The sequence below is a fragment of the Peromyscus leucopus genome, chromosome 3, assembly GCF_004664715.2.
Source record: "Peromyscus leucopus breed LL Stock chromosome 3, UCI_PerLeu_2.1, whole genome shotgun sequence".
Lineage (NCBI taxonomy): Eukaryota > Metazoa > Chordata > Mammalia > Rodentia > Cricetidae > Peromyscus > Peromyscus leucopus.
In genome coordinates, this window is record NC_051065.1 from 10,388,725 (window position 1) to 10,401,858 (window position 13,134).

General features: G+C 39.1%; 1 long non-coding RNA gene across 1 annotated transcript in view; it reads left to right on the forward strand.

Moving 5' to 3' along the window:
* The first annotated feature begins 577 nt into the window (after positions 1-577).
* The window catches only part of LOC119087514, a 52,118-nt gene continuing 39,561 nt past the window's right edge, over positions 578-13,134 (forward strand). Inside the window, exon 1 of the long non-coding RNA XR_005090980.1 lies at positions 578-643. This is a non-coding gene — a long non-coding RNA (uncharacterized LOC119087514). The remainder of the gene's footprint in view (positions 644-13,134) is intronic.

Below are 13,134 nucleotides of genomic sequence, written 5' to 3' on the forward strand. Positions count from 1 at the left end.
TTCCTTCCTTCCCTCCTTCTGTCTTTCCTTCCTTTCTCCCTCACCCCATCTCCTTTCTTTTCCTTCTCTCCTCTTCCACCCACTCTTCTTCATTTTATTCTTATTATTCCCTACCTTTGCCTCCTCCTCATTTGGAGAGAGAATTCACCTCTCTTGCATGACCTTTTGTGGGGAAACCTGTGTTCTTCATTTGGTTTCCCTGGTTGACTTCTGCGTAAGGGGTCAGTCAAATCTAGGGGCCTCAGATCCAAGCTATGATGACTTCTAGCTTTCACCTCATAGTGGCGATGTTGCATTCTCACTGCACATTGAAATATGTGCTTGTCACTCAGTTTTGATGTTTATTACCTCTAACTTCTGTTTATATATCTGTGATGTTAATAAAATAATAGTTTATAAAAGAAGAAAGAAGTGGGCTGTTTTTTTTCAGTTACCATCTATTTAAAACATGGTTTGTTAAATGTTCTCATTCTTTTTAATGTAGTTGTGGATATGAGAAATGAATGTAATACTGAAAGAAGGAACTAAATTGTGGTTTATAAAGCTTGGCTTTATTTAGAAGTGCAACTAAACAGAAGGAGTGTGCAAAGAGCAGATGGAGAGCTTGACTCTCACAGATAATAGTCCTGAGTCACCATCAAAGGTAATTTTTCTTTTGAATCATTAGGATTATAAAGTATAAAATTATTCATAATTATAAGACTATATGTTTACCTTACATTTAAAAATTAGGTGCTAGTAACTTGTAACTTACACTGGTTCCATAAGTTAATGATTTACTGATGATGTTTTTAATGTTCTTGTTTGTTCATTACTGGTGTGTTTTGCTGTAATACTGCAGCGACGTCTTTGATAGATGAAAAGGGAAATGGTAACGTGAGCAACTGAAATTTCTAAGCATTTTTTGCATATGCAGAGAAGGTAGCAAATTTTGTAGAGAATTGGAATGAATTTATCTAACTTTTTATGTAGAATTTATATCATTATTATAGTTGTATTACCATCCAGCAGTTTTAACTAGTTTTGTTTTCTTTGCCAGTTAAAAGGTAAAAGGCAGGAAAAATCTTGACTGTGGCAGGTAGTGGTGAAGAAGTCCTGAAGACAGCAAGAAGAGCAGACAGAATCAGTGTTTGCAGAAAGGTTTTTATTATGAGTGAGGCAAACACACACATACAGTAGGCACACAGAAAGAGAGACCCTCAGCAAAGCACAGGGGGACTGGGGATCCAACTTCTCCTCGAGGACTGAGGTTCTGCAATGTCTTTAGAGAGTCTCTCTCCCCTAATCTAGACACTGATTGACTCATAACCGTTGGATAACAAGTCCTGATTCAGTCTTACACTTGTTAAGCCAGTCCATCAGCAGGGCTCTACTGGCAAGAGAAAATGGCCACAAGGCCTTTGCTTTAAGTTCCCAGGCTTTTGTCCCAGGTCAGGAGGCAAGGAAGCAGGCAATCGTAGTTCCCCATCTTCCTTATCTAGTTATGGTCTCTCTCCCTGTCTGCTTATCAGGGAACCTACCCAACTCCTAGTCCCTCAGTTGTATCTAGTATTATGTTTTATACTATTCTGGTACTATACAATCAAAAGAAAGGGGAAAATAACCTAACCTCTTAACATTTATTAGTCCTTTAAATGTGGGAAGGACAGCAAAAGTTAAGAGTAGTTTTGTATCTCAGAACTTAAACTTCCCTCATTGGCAGATCACTAAGATTTCTGTCAGCACACTTTTCAGCTTTTTAGAAGCTATGTCAAACTTTTTTTTTAGAAAGTAGAAAATTTATTGTTTTATGAGCATAGTTAGAATGTGAGCTTATTAAAATTATTAAGAGATAGATTTAGTTGCTTCAGTTATGTGAAGCCAATAGGAAAAGGAATGTATACGTGTTTTTTGACAACTAAGTAATTTGGCTCATTTACTTTATCTATTTCTTATGCATAGAGCTCATTTGAAGTACAGAGTTTCAGTTGGTATTTCTTGTTAAAAGTGAGTAAAGGTAAAGAAATAATCATAAAAATACTTCATAGTTTATAAAATTGGACAGAAATGTTTTTGTAGTAATATACCAACGATATGCATGTAATGTAAGATCGGACTTTAGGATTTTTTTTTTTTAATTTTCGAGACAGGGTTTCTCTGTGTAGTTTTGGTGCCTGTCCTGGATCTCACTATGTAGACCAGGCTGGCCTCGAACTTGCAGAGATCCGCCTGGCTCTGCTTCCTGAGTACAGGGATTAAAGGTGTGTGCCACTGCCGCTGGGTGGATTTTAGAATTTTTTGTATTGATTTCCTTATAACCTTCACCACTTCATAGGTTTTATTTTATATTTGTAGTAATATTTGTGCATTTTAAGTGCTATCCCATCAACCAATGTTATTTCTTAGAAGATTGTTAGGGGACATACATAGAAAAATTAGTAGTGAATATCAGCGACATGATGTATTAGACAAGCTCAAATGTGGAAAAGAGAGAAGTGTCCATGTGAAAACAGGGTCCTGGGAGACTACTATCATTTAAAGGTGAATAATGGATTTTAAATCTACTCTGAGTCTCCTAACTTTCAAAAAATATGCTTTAAACACCTTTGGAAATATCTCCAAGATGTGAGCTTACTGTTGACGAAAGTCCTCCCTAGACTGTCTTCTAGTGAGACAAGCATATTGTTTCCCAGTTTAGAATAGACATTACCGTTATTTATTTAGTTTTTAAAATAGAACTAGCTGCTCTTCTGGAAAATACCTCATGATTACTTCTCCCAAGTGACCAATGACCCTTGTAACACCAAACGGCACGCTGACCCGTATCCACAGTTAAGAGTCTCTCAATGAGACTTAATGCTGCACAGGCAAACTGTCATGTTTTTCTCTGAATGTTGTGTGGCAAAACTTTTCCTGGGGAGATGAACACACTCGTCTACTCACCCCAGATAGGGAACCCGTGACAGACCAAAAGTATGGATACGACCAAAGTCCAACTTAGTGAAGTAATGAGTTTTATTGGGATTTCTTACAAGAATATGGATGAGGGGTTACTTACAGGAGGAGAAGTGACTCAAAAGTCAGCCACGTCACCAAAGCTCACCCCAGCGTGAGTGACAGCTCACAAAGCTGGGGAACCTGGAGCACTCTGCACAGCCTGCATGTAGCTCAACAGGTTGGAGAGTGTCCTTTCGGCATGCCCTGGTTGGTCCAAACCTCTTTCTAGCAGCTCAGCTGGTTCCTGCTTCTTCCATTCACCTCTTCTGATCACAGAGTCTTTGCACCTTTCTTCTCTCAGACTTCCTTGCACCTGGGTTCTGCTTACTCGGCAGGGAGGGCCTTAGTGAATCTGCTCAGTTTCAAGGAGTTCTTGAAGGTTTTTTGTTTTTGTTGTTTCTTTTTTTAAATTAAGGTATTTTCTATTCATTTTATGTACCAACCACAGATTCCCCCTCCTCCCTCTTTCTGCCCCCCAGAACTCCCCCTCAACCCACCCCCATTCTCACCTCCTCCAAGTCAAGGTCTCTCATGGGGAGTCAGCAGAGCCCAGTATCCAGTTGAGGCAGGACCAAGCCCCTCACCCCTGCACCAAGGCTGTGCAAGGTGTCACACCTTAGGCACTAGGCTCCAAAATGCCTGCTCATGCACCAGGGGAGGGTCCAATACCACCTTCCTTGGGGGTCCCCCAAACAGTTCAAGTTAAACAACTGTCTCATATATCCAGAGGGCCTAGACCAGTCCCATGGGGGCTCCAGAGCTATTGGTCCAGAGTTCATGGGTTTCCACTAGTTTGGCTGGTCATTTCTGTACATTTTCCCATCATGATCTCAAAGTTCCTTGCTCATAGAATCCCTCCTCTCTCTCATCGATTGGATGCCTAGAGCTCGGCCTGGTGCCAAGCTGTGGATCTCTGCATCTGCTCCCATCAGATGAAGGCTCTATGATGACAGTTAGGGTATTCACTAATCTGGTTACCAGAGTAGACCAGTTCAGGCACCCACTGGACTATTGCTAGTAGTCTAAGGTGGCGTCATCCTTGTGGATTCCTGGGAACTTCCCTAGCACACCTGTTTCTTCTTATTCCCATGATGTCTTCACTTATCATGATATCTCTTTCTTTTCCCTCCCACTCTGTCCCTGTTCCAGCTTGAACCTCCCATTTCTTTATGTTCAAATCCCCATTTTTTGCCTTCCATTACCCCCCTCACTCCCAGTTTGCTCATGCAGATCTCATCTATTTCTCCTTCGCTGAGCTATATATGTGTCGCTCTTAGGGCCCTACTTGTTAGCTAGCTTCTCTGGAGCTGTGTGCTGTAGCCTGGTTATCCTTTGTTTTACATCTAATATCCACTTATGAGTGAGTACATACCATGTTTGTCCTCCTCAGTCTGTGTTACCTCACTTAGGAGGATATCTTCTAGTTCCATCCATTTGCCTGCAAATTTCATGATATCATTGCTTTTCTCTGCTGAGTAGTACTCCATTGTGTATATGAGCCACATTTTCATTATCCATTTTTCATTTGAGGGGCATCTAGGCTGTTTCCAGGTTCTAATGATTACAAATAACACTGCTATGAACATAGTTGAGCATGTGTCCTTGTGGTAGGATTGAGCATTCCTTGGGTATATGCCCAAGAGTGGTATAGCTGGGTCTTGAGGGAGATTGATTCCCAATTTTCTGAGAAACCACCATACTGATTTCTAAAGTGGCTGTACAAGTTTGCATTCCCACCAACAGTGGAGGAGTGTTCCCCTTGCTCTGCATCCTCTCCAGCATAAGCTGTCTTCAGTGTTTTTGATTATAGCCATTTTGACATGTGTAAGATGGTATCTCAGAGTCATTTTAATTTGCATTTCTCTGATGACTAAGGATGTTGAGCAATTCCTTAAATGTCTTTCAGCCATTTGAGCTTCTTCTGTTGAGAATTTTCTGTTTAGCTCTGTAGTGCACTGTTTAATTGGATTGTTCAGTATTTTGATGTCTAGTTTTTTTAATTCTTTATATATTTTGGAGATCAGTCCTCTGTCAGATATGGGGTTGATGAAGATCTTTTCCCATCCTGTAGGCTGTAGTTTTTTCTTATTGACCATGTCCTTTGTCCTACAAAAGCTTCTCCGTTTCAGGAGGTCCCATTTATTAATTGTTGCTCTCAATGTCTTTGCTACTGGAAGTGGTCTCCTGTGCCAATGTGTTCAAGACTACTTCCTACTTCCTCTTCTATTAAGTTCAGTGTAACTGGACTTACGTTGAGGTCTTTGATCCACTTGGACTTGAATTTTGTGCATGGTGACAGATATGGATCTATTTTCAGTCTTCTTCGAATTGACATCCAGTTATGCCAGCACCATTTGTTGAAGATGCTTTCTTTTTTCCATGGTGCAGTTTTGGCTTCTTTGTAAAAAACCAGGTGTTCATAGGTGTATGGATTAATGTTGGGGTCTTCAATTCAATTCCATTGGTCCACGTGTCATTATTTTATGCCAATACCAAGCTGTTTTTAATACTATAGCTCCATAGTAGAGCTTGAGGTCAGGGATTGTGATGCCTCCAGAGATGGCTTTATTATACAAAACTCTTTTAGCTATCCTGGGTTTTTCATTTTTCCATACGAAGTTAAGTATTGTTCTTTACAAGTCTGTGAAGAATTGTGTTGGAATTTTGATGGGGATTACATTGAATCTGTAGATTGTTTTTTGGTAAGATCACCATTTTTACTATGTTATTCCTGCCTATTTATGAGCATGGGGGATCTTTCATTTTCTGATATCTTCAATTTCTTTATTTAGAGACTTAAAGTTCTTATCATACAGGTCCTTCAATTGCTTAGTTAGAGTTACCCCAAGGTATTTTATATTATCTGTGGCTATTGTAAATGGTGATGTTTCTCTGATTGCTTTCTCAGCCCATTTATCATTGTATATAGGAGGGCTACTGATTTTTTTGAGTTAATCTTGTATCCAGCCACCTTACTGAAGGAGTCTATCAGCTGTAGGAGTTCCCTGGCAGAATTTCTGGGGTCACTTATGTATAATATTATATTGTCTGCAAATAGTGAAAGTTTGACTTCTTCCTTTCCAATTTGTATCCCCTTGATCTCCTTTTGTTGTCTTATTGCTCTAGCTAGAACTTCAAGTACTATATTGAATAAATATGGGAGAACAGACAGCCTTGTCTTGTTCTTGATTTTAGTGGAATTTCTTTGAGTTTCTCTCCATTTAATTTGATGTTGGCTGTCAGTTTGCTGCAAATTACCTTTATTATTTTTAGGTGTGTTCCTTGTAAAATTTCTGATCTCTCTAGAACCTTTATTATGAAGGGGTGTTGGATTTTGTCAAAGACTTTTTCAACATCTAATGAGATGATCATATGCTTTTTTTCTTTAGTTTGTTTATATGGTGTATTACATTGACAGATTTTCATATGTCGAATCATCCTTGCATCCCTGGGATGAAGCCTACTTAGTCATGGTAGATAATTTTTTGATGTGTTCTTGGATTTGGTTTGTCAGTATTTTATTGAGTATTTTTGCATCAATGTTGATGAGGGAGATTGGTCTGTAATTCTCTTTCTTTGTTGTATCTTTGTGTGGTTTGGGTATCAGGGTAACTGTAGCCTCATAAAAAGAGTTTGGTAATGTTCCTTCTGTTTCTATTATATGGAACAATTTGAAGAGTATTGGAATTAGCTCTTCTTTGAAAATCTGGTAGAATTCTATGCTGAAACCATCTGGTCCTGGCCTTTTTTTGGTTGGGAGATGTTTAATGACTGTTTCTATTTCCTTAGGGGTTATTGGTCTACTTAAATAGTTTATCTGGCTCTGATTTAACTTTGGTATGTAGTATCTATCCAGAAAATTGTCCATTTCTTTCAGATTTTCCAATTTTGTGGAGTATAGGTTTTTGAAGTATGACCTGATGATTCTCTGCATTTCCTCATTGTCTGTTATGTCTCCCTTTTCATTTCTGATTTTGTTAATTTAGAAGCTCTCTCTCTGCATCTCTCTGCATTCTTTTTGGTTAGTTTGGATAAGGGCTTGTCTAGCTTGTTGATTTTCTCAAAGAACCAACTCTTTGTTTCATTGATTCTTTGTATTGTTTTCTTTGTTTCTATTTTATTGACTTCAGCTCTCAGTTTATTTCCTGGTGTCTGTTCCTCCTGGGTGACTTTGCTTCTTCTTGTTCTAGAGCTTTCAGGTGTGCTGTTAAGTCACTAATGTGAGATTTTTCCAATTTCTTTATGTGTGCATTTAGTGCTATGAATTTTCCTCTTAGCACTGCCTTCATAGTGTCCCATAAGTTTGGGTATATAGTAAATTCTTTTTCATTGATCTCTAGGAAGTCTTTAATTTCCTTCTTTATTTCTTCCTTGACCCATTGGTGATTCAGTTGAGATTATTCAGTTTCCATAAGATTGTAGGCTTTCTGTAATTTTTGTTGTTGTTGAAATCTAACTTTAAAACATAGTGGTCTGATAGAATACAGGAGATTATTCCAAATGTTTTGTGTCTGATGAGATTTGCTTTGTGTCCAAGTATGTGGTTGATTTTAGAGAAGGTTCCATGAGGTGCTGAGAAGAAGGTATATTCTTTTTTGTTAGGGTGGAATGTTCTTAAATTTCAATTAAGTCTATTTGAGTTGTAACATCAATTAAGTCCCTTATTTGTCTGTTAAGTTTTTATCTGGCAGATCTGTTCAGTGGTGAGAGTGGGGTGTTCAAGTCTCCCACTATTAATGTGTGAGTTTTTATGTGTGATTTAAGTTTTAGTAGTGTTTCTTTTACATATGTGGGTGCCCTTGTGTTTGGGGCATAAATGTTCAGAATTGAAACATCATCTTTGTGGATCTTTCCTGTGATGAATGTGTAATATCCTTCTTGATATCTTTTGACTGATTTTTAGCTTGAAGTCTGTTTTGTTGGATATTAGGATAGCTACATCAGCTTGCTTCTTAAGACCATTTGATTGGAAAGACTTTTCCCAGCCTTTTATTCTTAGGTAGTGTCTATCTTTGAATTTGAGGTGTGTTTCTTGTATGCAGCAGAAAGATGGGTCCTGCTTTTGTATCCATTCTGTTAGCCTGTGTCTTTTTATAGGTGAATTAAGTCCATTGATATTAAGGGATATTAATCACCAGTGATTGTTAGTTCCTGTTATCTTTTGGTGGTAGGGTTTGTGTATTTCTTTCTTTGGGATTTCTGCTGTGAGATTATCTATTGCCTGCATTTTCATGGGTGTATCTGACTTCCTTAGTTTGGAATTTTCCTTCTAGTGCTTTCTATAGGACTGGATTTGTGGATAGGTATTGTTTAAATCTGGTTTTGTCTTGTAATGTCTTGTTCACTCTGTCTATGGTGATTGAAGGTTTTGCTGGGTATATTAGTCTGGGCTGGCATCCATGGTCTCTTAGTGTCTGTATTATATCTGTCCAGGTCCTTCTGGCTTTCCAAGTCTCCATTGAGAAATCAGGTGTTATTCTGATGGGTTTGCCTTTATAAGTCACTTGGCCTTTTCCTTTTGCTGCTCTTAATATTCTTTCTTTATTCTGTAGGTTTAGTTGTTTAATTATTATATGGCGAGGGGACTTTTTTGGGGGGTCTAGTCTGTTTGGTGTTCTATAGGCTTCTTGTATCTTCATAAGCATTTCCTTCTTTAGGTTGGGAACATTTTCTTCTATGATTTTGTTGAATCTATTTTCTGTGCCTTTGAGTTAGTGTTCTTCTCCTTCTTCTATCCCTAATTTTCTTAGGTTTGGTCTTTTCATGGTGACCCAAATTTCCTGGACATTTTGTGTTATGACTTTATTGGTTTTAGTGTTTTCTTTGACTAAGGAATCTATTTCCTCTATCGTATCTTCAGAGATTCTCTCTTCCATCTCTTGCATTCTGTTGGTTATGCTTGCAACTGTAGTTACTGTTCATTTACTCAGATTTTCCATTTCCAGCATTCCCTCAGTTTGTGTCTTCTTTATTTCTCAATTTCAGTTTTCAAATCTTGAACTGTTTCCTTCACCTGTTTAATTGCTTTTTCTTGGTTTTCTTTAAGGGATTTACTGATTTTTTTTCAATTTTTGTTTGTCTTTTCCTGGATTTCTTTAAGGGAATTTTTCACTTCCTCTTTAAAGGCCTCTATCATCTTCTTAAAGTCATTTTTAAGGTCAATTTCTTCTCTTTCTTCTGCATTAAGATGTTCGGGTCTTGCCGATGTAGAACCACTAGGTTCTGGTGGAGCCATATTGGTCTTTATGTTGTTGACTGTATTTTCACACTGGTGTCCACCCATCTATTTCTCCACTCTGTGCGAGTGGTGTCTGTGTCTGAGGGAGCCTCTCTTGGTCTGATTGATACTCTTGGTCTGATGGGAGCTCTTAGTCTAATCTGGGCTCTTGATCTAATTGGTGCTGATGGTTTTCTGTAAACCTTGTCTCAGGGGGCAACTCTTAGTCCAACTGACACTAGTGGGCTCTGTCTCAGGGAGCAGCTGCAGTCTTGGAGGGTGGGTAGGTTTGGGAGGGGTGAGGTTTGTGGTTACATGGTCTGGTTGGGGATGGTGGTCGTCTGATCTGTCTGCAGGAGACCTGCCTATAGCATGAATCTTAAAAGTTCTTATTAATAAAAACAAACCTGAAGCCAGGTGTTGGGGTGAATGCTGGAAGATCAGAGAAGCAGAGCAAGCCACAGCCTCCTTACCTCTCCAATTCCTCAGCTGATCCTGTTTCCTCAGGCTGGAAGCCTTTGAGTCTTCATCCAAACGGATCTCAGCTGAACTGCTTCTTGAAAGCCTAAAAGCTTAACCAGCTAAAAACTTCTAGTTTTTTGGTTTTTACACCTTATATACCTTTCTGCTTTCTGCCATCACTCCCTGGGATTAAAGGCTCACTTTCTGGGACTAAAGGCGTGAGTTACCATGCTTGGCTGTATCCTTGAACACACAGAGATCCAGGTAGATCTCTGTCTCTGGAATGCTAGGATTAAAGGCATATGCTACCACTGCCTATCCTCTATGTTTAATATTGTGGCTGTTCTGTTCTCTGACCCCAAATAAGTTTATTAGCATGCACAATATTTCGGGGAACACAATACTACCACATTACCACACCTGCCTATGGGCCTGAAACGGGGACTGCAATGGGTGGTGGTGTGGGGTAACAGGGTTGTGTCTTTATGTGTGTGTGTGTTTTATTTTCTAAATTTATTTATTTATTTTTATTTATTCATTCATTCATTTGTTCATTTTGGTTCTTTACCTCCCTACTTAAAGAGTTCCCCAGTAGTTTGGAATGTTGTAATCTCAGGGAAGACTGTTACACAATACTGAGGGAAATAAGATACGAAATTTATTTGTTCATCACTGGACCATCATCAGTTATGTGGTGCATATACAACCCTTGGGATGTTCTTAGATGGGAATCTGCACATTCAGGGAAACACCAGGGGATGTTGTTGGAGTTGTGTAGTTCATTCTACAAAGCTGCCTCTCAAGAGTCTGCTGTTCCAGGTGCCTATCACTTCAGATACCCAGCATTAGAAACACATGTCACTTTCTTTTCCCAACCAATCACAAATGGGATGGCTTGAAGGAGAAATGTCCTCCACAGGCTCCAGTGCTGGAACAGTTGGTTACCAGCTGGCAATACTGTTTGGGGGCATTTAGAAAGTGCCTCCTCGCTGGGGGAAGTGCTTAACGGGGGTGGGCTTGGAGGTTATCTAGGCCCCACTTGCAGTTCACCATGTCTGCTTCATGCTTATGTCGAGGATGAGAACTCTCAGCTGCTTTGCCTGCCACTTGCTGGATGCTTCTCTATCATGACAGAGTGGGGTCCTCCAGAACCATAAACCAAATAAACTCTTGCTTTCAGAAATCACTTTTGGTCATGGTATTTTATCACATCAACAGAAACATAACACAGAAAGATTAGGATTTTTTTTTTTTTTTTTTTTTTTTTTTACTGACCTGCATAGGCCTTTTTTTCTTTCACAATCAAATTCACACCCTCTAAAATGTTACACATTCTAAACAAAAGTTAGATTAGTTCTCTGGTGCTAAAATCTAGCAGTTTCGTTTTAATCCTGTGGTAGTATTTTCCTAATTTTGCAAGTAAGGACATTTTGGCTCAGGAAAAAAAAACACCCCGAATTATGTACATCGACATGAATAGTAAATAAAGAACCTAGACATTAAAACCAGTAGCTGATATGAAACAGACAAGATTAAAAGCCCTAAAGAACACTGCTGTGCTGGCATCTGTAGCACCACATCCCTGCAGGTGAGTCAGTACCTTCAGTGTCATTTCTGTATCAGAACGTAGTGAAATGTCACATGAGGGCATGGATACTTCAACTTGAACATGCTCAAGGTACATTTTTAAATGGAAGTATAGTGGAGAATATGGCAGGAGCCCACATTTCCATAAGAGAGGTAGAGATAAACAAGCTGAACTTAATTTCAGTCATAACATAATATTACAAAACAATCTCCTTTAGTTGTGGAATGCCCTTTCCCACTTTGTTATTCCATGTGCTTTGAGTAAATACACATACTTTAATTGTTGAATAAAATGCAATTTGTATTATTTGTGTTTGCTTACTTACTTATTCCAAACATCTAGGATAGTGCCAACTGTCATATGGGAAATAAAGAGAGGACAGGAAAAGGAGTGAAAGGAAGTCAAAAAAAGACACAGTCATGGAAGGTCAATAGCAAAGCATAGTTGGTCGAGGAGGAGGAAAGAAAAATAGACATTTGTTGGTTATTCACTGTAAGCATCACAGTGCTTTCTCATACCTGTGAATCTCCTACAAGTGAAAGGAAAGCATTTCAGCAGAGAAGTTTTAGGGAACATGAGAAAAGAAAGATAATCTAAAATTGAACATAAGAAAGTATAGGCTAGCTCATCTGAGACATGTTGGAGTGCTACTGTGAGTTCTTGGGACTTGAGGTCATCAGGCATGGCAACAGGCGCCTTTATCCACAAAACCATAATTCTCATCATGAAATATTTTTTAAAAGTCAAACTTCATGCAAAATCAGCAACAGCAATAATAAGAACATAACAACAACAAAACCCTCAAAATTCAGTATTGATATTGTGAGAAGCTGTATTAGAACTTTGGATAAAAGGAGCAAAAGCCAAAACAAACAAATGCTCCAGCAATATTTCTTTCTTTTTTTTTGAAAATGGGAAATAATGGAGAGTTTATTTTACCACTAGTGTAGATTTTAATAGTAAGGAAGCATATGTCCTCAAAAGGTAAAGAGATGGAATAAGTTACTCCATCAGTGGACCTAAACTTTTGGACGTTTTCACAGCCTTTCTTGAGTGTGTGGCCCTAGGTCCAGCAGATGGGACAGTGCTTTGGAGTATGGCTTAAGGTAGGAGCACATGAGCTCTAGATATTGGTATCTTTTCTGGGATTGAAATGGCATAAGAATTGGCAATGAGCAATAGAATCATAGAAGCAAGGATGGAATCATCTCCGACTTAGTCCTGAAAGGAAACTTTCTTTGGCAGATTTGTGCTTGCACACTGTTATCTAAGAAGCGCAGTGTGGGACTAAGTCAGTGGCGGAGTAGTTACGAACTGTCTTCCCTCAAATAGCCCTTCTTTGATAGCTTCCACAAATGTGGTGTACCATGTGCATGGAGTTCTCCTTCCTCCTCCTCTTCCTCTTCTCTTTTTTTGCATAATTTTTGAAGGATTGTTTGTAGATCTTTGGAAGTCTAGCAGAATTCTGCTGTGGATCCATCTGGCCCTGGACTTTGTTTTTCCTTTTTCTTGTCTAGAAGACTTTTAATTATTATTTCAGTCTCCTCATTTCTTATGCTGAGAGGGCTGTTCAGGCTGTTGTGGAGTCCAGTCCCAACATAAACATCTACAAAACAACTCCCTTACCTAAGGCTCAGGGAACATTGTAGAAGAGAGAGTAGAAAGGCTCTAAGAGCTGGAAGATCAGGTGGTGTGCTGTGAAATTGGGTCAGAAGCTACACCCATAAGTTCTCACAGACATGACTGCCCAGACAGAAGCTGAACAAGGACATCACCAATAGACATGGTAAAATGGAAAGAGGAAAACCCTCTACAGGACCTAAGGAATGCTGAGCGCAGGAGAACTAGTCTTTCCCAGGGATGAACATGCCAGTTGGTTAGTCAATACCAA